The sequence below is a fragment of the Henckelia pumila genome, chromosome 3 (assembly GCF_033568475.1).
Source record: "Henckelia pumila isolate YLH828 chromosome 3, ASM3356847v2, whole genome shotgun sequence".
In the NCBI taxonomy this organism is placed as follows: Eukaryota; Viridiplantae; Streptophyta; class Magnoliopsida; order Lamiales; family Gesneriaceae; genus Henckelia; species Henckelia pumila.
Genome location: NC_133122.1, coordinates 138339981 through 138346306, shown reverse-complemented (window position 1 = coordinate 138346306; position 6326 = coordinate 138339981).

Below are 6326 nucleotides of genomic sequence, written 5' to 3'. Positions count from 1 at the left end.
TATCATCCATTTAGCTAATTTTAATTTCAACTATTTGTTCTAATGTTCATATTTACTATTTTTTATCCCAAAATTTATAAGATAATTTGTTTGTTTTCTAATTGTATGATATATAATCCATTTAGCTAATTTGAATTTCAACTATTTGTTCTAATGTTAATATTTACTATTTTTTATCATTAATTTTATAAAATAACATCACGTACAACACACATGACATCTGTTTTATTTAAAGATTGTATTTTATAGTTTTTAAATTTTGTTTTACGTTTTTCTTATTAATCATTGTAAAATTAAATTTGTTTATATTTTAATTTAAGACTCAAGATTTTTCACATCATCCACCAATTTAATCATACTACACGCGAGATATAATTCGTGCATCGCTCGGGTGAAATATTAGTATTTATGAAAGGACAATGCTAAATGACTAGAATCTGGCTAGCTAGAATGAAGTTTTTGATAATTTTGAGGTTCATTACTAAGGGTGTCCATGTAATATCATATTTTTGTGACAATTATAACACTTCCACCTATTATTATATGGACAGTGCTAAATGGCTAGAATCTGGCAAACCAGAATAGAGTTTTTGGTAATTTTGAGGCTAATTATTAAGGGTGTTAATGTAATATCATATTTTATGTGACAATTATAAACTTTCAATTTATTATTATATTTAAATTTAAAATTGTATCTCTCACCACATTAATTGATTGCATTCCATTTAGATTTATCCTTGTTATATTTAATTTAAAATTGTATCTCTCACCATATTAATTGATTGCATTTTCAAGAAAGTAATTGAAAAGACATCAAATCTCTTACGCCTTAAACGCATATAAATCTCGGATTGTGAGATTAATGTTTTTAATGCATTAACAAAGTCTCATTTCTTTATATTTTGATTATTAACAAAACTAGGTTAAAAATATTACTAATGTTTACAGTGAGCATATTACAGAGTTAAAATTTTCAAGTTGAATTGAGGCTCAATCTATCAAAGATCATATTGCAAACAAGTTGTATTCAAGTTCAAAAACAAATTTCGAAGAATTATACTGCTACGGGATCGGAAGCTTCGATGGGAGATCGGAAGCTCCGATGGGAGATCGGAACCTCCGATCAGGATCACAAGCATCTTCGAAAGCCAAGGGATGATCGGAACCTCCGAATATTTATCAACCAATTTTTTATTGATCGGAAGCAGAACGGAAGCAATGAAGTGGTGCGATCGGAAGCAACGATCTTGGATCGGAAGGTCCGATCTGCAACGACGATCAGATGATCCTGTCCAGAAGACTTTTGACCGACAACATATTTAATGCGCCGATCAGAAGCTCCGATGAGGGATCGGAATTTCTGATCCTATACACCCGCGTGATCTTAGAATTCAAATTTCGGAAGCTCCGATGCATGGAACGAAAGTTCCGATCTATGCCAAATTTTGGAGATATGCCACGAGGGAACCAACCAAGTCAAAGAAACCAAGATTGACCTCCTAAAACTCAAATATGAGACCTTCTAAATGGAAGCCAATGAAGACGTAGATACAATGTTCCGGAGGCTCTCTCAAATCATCAATGAGCTAGCCCAACTTGGAGAACAATATCCAACCAAGCAAGTATGGAGGAGAGCTCTACGCACCCTACCCAAGGAGTGAGATGCCAAGAGAACGACCATCATTGAGTTCAACAAAGTAGACACCGCTTCCTATGATCTTGATCAGCTCCATGGGACCCTAAAAACCCATGAGTTGGAAGTATCCACAAGGAAAGAATCAAAGAAGGAGGATGAGAAGATCAAGGAAAAGGGGATTGCCTTATCCACCCAAGTCGAAGAAGAAGATGATGATGATATGGCACTCTTCGCAAGAAAGTTCAAACGATTCATGCGATGAAACAAATTCAATAAAGAGAAAAAGTCGGACAAGGAAGTAACATGCTACAACTGTCAACAACAAGGTCACTATTCAAATGAGTGCCCCCTCAAGAAAAAAGTTGACAAAGGCAAGAAGAAAGCCCTAATAGCAACTTGGAGCGACATCGATGATGACGAGGAGGAGCTAACATCTGCCTCATGGCTAGGAGTGATGACATCGTCTTCGATGACGATGATGAGGTACTTTCCTACGATGAATTAATACATGCTTATAAGCTTATGTTTGACATTACTAAATCTCTTAGAAACAAAAATAGAAATCTCAAAAATGAATTAGAATCTAAGGAGCATGAAAACCTAATATTAAAGGATGACATAGCTCACTTAGAAAAATCATTTGATAAATTCAATGTTAGTAGTAATAAATTGAATAATTTACTAAGCATGCAAAAATGTAGCCTTGATAAAGGTGGAATAGCATAGGGTAATAAATCTATAGACTTTACTAGCCTTATTGCTAAAGCTAAAATGAGATCACCCCCTACATGCTCTTACTGTTGTAAAATGGGACATGCTAGACATAAATGTAGATCTTTGAAATATCGATATGATAAAAAGAGCTATATGAAATGGAGGCCTAAGAGTACTTTACAACTCATCAGTCGGCATTATGAGAATATGATCTAAGGGAGTTCATCATAGATCGGTTTAAACTGCCTTGCCTTGCGACTAGTCTTTCTGATGAACGCTGCTCTATCCAAGAAAATAGGTTTTTAAAGAGGCCATAGCCCTACCTACTACTGGGAGCACTCTTGGAAAGTGTCGACGATGTCGCTATGAGAGACTAAACTCTTAGAAATCTATTTTATATCTCTATTTTCTAACACTGTGGACCCAAAAGAACTAAAGGGTACCAAAATCAATTCTTGCAGGAAAATAGGAAAAATGTTCTCCCTAGCATATGGTATCTAGACAGTGGATGTTTTAGACATATGATGGGGAACAAGGAGCTACTCTAATTAGTCAAATCAAAGGAGAAGAAAACTGTCACCTTTGGAGACAACAACAAAGGAGTAATTGAAGGAATCGGCTCAATAGGTATATCTAAATCATGCTTGATTGATGATGTACTCCTAGTGAAAGGACTTAAGCATAATCTACTAAGCATAAGTCAATTGTGCGATAGAGGTTATGAAGTCAAATTCACTCCCCAACACTGCACAATATCACTCACATCTGAAAAATCCATAAATTTCAAAGGATATAGAAGTGAAAATATTTACAAGGTTTCTTTAAATAATTTATCTTTGACAAATATTAAAAGTCTTATATCCTTGAATGTTGATGATAACATTATTTGGCATAGACGATTAGGTCATGTTGGTCCTAGTACCATTGAAATTTTTTTAAAACTTGATCTAGTAGTTGGTATGCCAAAACTCAATTTAAAATTAAATTCTATTTGTGATGCATGTCAGCTTGGCAAACACACAAAAGAATCTTTTAAAAGCAAAAAATTTGTATCTACTTCTATGCCCCTTGAACTTCTCCACCTAGATCTATGTGGTCCCTCAAGGAACGCTAGACTTGAAGGAAAGCTTTATGCATTTGTCATTGTGGATGATTTATCACGTTTCACGTGGACATTGTTTTTAGCCCACAAAAAATGATGCCTTTGATTATTTTAAAAGTTTTGTCAAACGTGTTGAGAATGAGAAAAATCTATCAATAAAACAGATCCGTAGTGACCACGGAACTGAATTTCAAAATGAGAGTTTTACAAATTTTTGTGAAGAGAAAGGCATCAGTCATAATTTTTCTTGCCCTAGGACTCCTCAAGAAAATGATGTCGTTAAGAGGAAAAATAGAACACTTGTGGAGATTGCAAGGACCATGATATGTGAGCATTCTCTACCAAAATATTTTTGGGCTGAATCAATGAACACTGCCTGTTATATCATTAATCGTGTATCAATAAGGCTCAATCTCAAGAAAACTCCATATGAATTATGGAGAGGGAGAAAGCCTAACATTTCATATTTTCGGGCTTTTGGATAATAATGGTAAGGATAATCTCGGTAAGTCTGATTCCAAGTCTGACAAAGGCATCTTTCTTGGATATTCTACCTCTAGTAAGGCTTTTATAGTATTTAATAAACGTAATTTATTAGTTGAAAAATCTATGCATGTTGTATTTGATGAATCCTTGTCTGTAGTTTCCCGTAATACTAATAATGATGTAGAATTACTTGAAGAAGATATGGCTTCCTCAAGCTTAAATGATATAGATGTTTCTGTTGAGGAACACCACTTTCAAAGGAATGGACGCATCACAAAGATCACCCTATGGATCTTATCATCGAAAGTTCTTCGAAGGGAGTAACCACTCGATCTTCTCTTAATAATATTTGCAATAATCTTGCTTTTGTTTCCCATGTTGAACCTCAGTGTATTGATGATATTTTATTAGATGATTCTTGGATAATTGACATGCAAGATGAATTAAATGAATTCAAACGCAATGTTGTTTAGTGTCTTGTTCCTAGGCCGCATGATAGATCTATTATTGAAACTAAATGGGTGTTTAGGAATAAACTTGACGAGCATGATACTATCACTAGAAATAAAGCTAGGCTTGTAGAAAAAGGATATAGTCAAGAGAAAGACATAGATTATGATGAGACTTATGCGCCTGTTGCTAGACTAGAATCTATTCGCATGCTACTTGTTTTTGCTTGTTCTAGAAATTTTAAATTATTTCAAATAGATGTTAAAAGCGCCTTTTTAAATGGTGATTTAAAAGAGAAAGTTTATATTGAACAACCCGATGGCTTTGTTGATGCTTTATTGCATGATCATGTGTATAGACTAAACAAAGCTTTGTATGGTTTGAAACAAGCTCCTAGAGCTTGGTATGAAAAACTGTCTACTTTCCTTCTGTCAAATGGTTTTTCTAGAGGAAATATTGACATTACTTTATTTATTAAAAATGTCAATGATGATTTATTAATTGTGCAAATTTATGTTGATGACATAATTTTTGGTTCAACTAACGAATCTCTTTGTCAATAATTTTCAAAGCTTATGCAGGATTACTTTGAGATGAGCATGATGGGGAAACTTAACTATTTCCTCGGATTTCGAATCAAACAGTGCAAGGATGGGTTTTTTGTGAACCAAAGCAAGTACATCAAGGAGATTCTAAGGAAATTTGGCATGAAGAACACAAAATCATCATCCACACCGATGAGCACAGCAATCAGACTCGACAAGGATGAAAATGGTAAATCTGTAGATCAATCTTCCTTTCGTAGTATGATTGGCTCCTTACTGTATGCTACTACTAGTAGGCTAGACATTATGTTTAGTGTTTTCTTGTGTGCACGATTTCAATCATGTCCAAAGGAATCACATTTGTTCGCCTTAAAACACATTTTCTAATATCTTTCAAATACTCCAAATCGGCTTGTGGTATTCGAAAAATTCTTTCTTTGATTTAAAAGCTTATTGCAATGCCAACTTTGGTGGATATAAGGTGGATAGAAAAAGCACTAGTGGAACCTGTTTGTTTTTAAAAAATTGTTTGGTTTCTTGGTTTTTCAAAAAGCAAAATTGTGTTGCGTTGTCAACGACCGAAGCCAAATATATGGTTGCCGATAGTTGTTGTGTGCAAATTCTTTGGATGAAGCATTAATTGCTCGACTATAGCGTCTCTTTTTCAAAAATCCCTATTTTTTGTGATAATACTAGTGCCATATGTCTAACAAATAATCCGATTCAATACTCTCGCACTAAACATATTGATATTCGTCATCATTTTATTTGTGACCACATCGAACAAAATGAAGTTGAACTTCAATATGTTGACACTAAAAATCAAATTGAAGATATTTTTACAAAACCACTAGATGAAAACACTTTTATTCGTTTGCGTGGTGAACTTGATATGATTGAGTTGTAATCATAATTAGACATAAAATAAATTTAATTTCATATTAAGGGGGAGCCTAATAATAAATTCGAGCAACTTAATTTTTGATAATACAAATTAATTGTATTTATTCAAAAAATATAAAGCTTACATTTTATGTGTATTATTTGTTTAAGGATTTAATTGCAATTTTTTAAATTTAAGAGTCAAATTCAAATTGTTTTTCTACCTCAGGTGAATCGGAACCTCCGATCCGTGTCCCGCCTTTTATTATTCTGTGCGGTAATTTTTTCCTCCAAGACGCAGATCGAAACCTCCGATCAGGATCGGAGCTTCCGATCCGCATCTGATCCGTATTTCAAAATCCCTTTCACCGCCTTAAATATTTATTTCCGCCTCGGGATCAGAATGTCCGAAACACGTTCGGAGCTTCTGATCGACACGTGTCCTAATCTTAGAGGACCGCTCGATCGAAACTTCCGATCTAAGATCGGAGCTTCCGATCTACTTCACCTA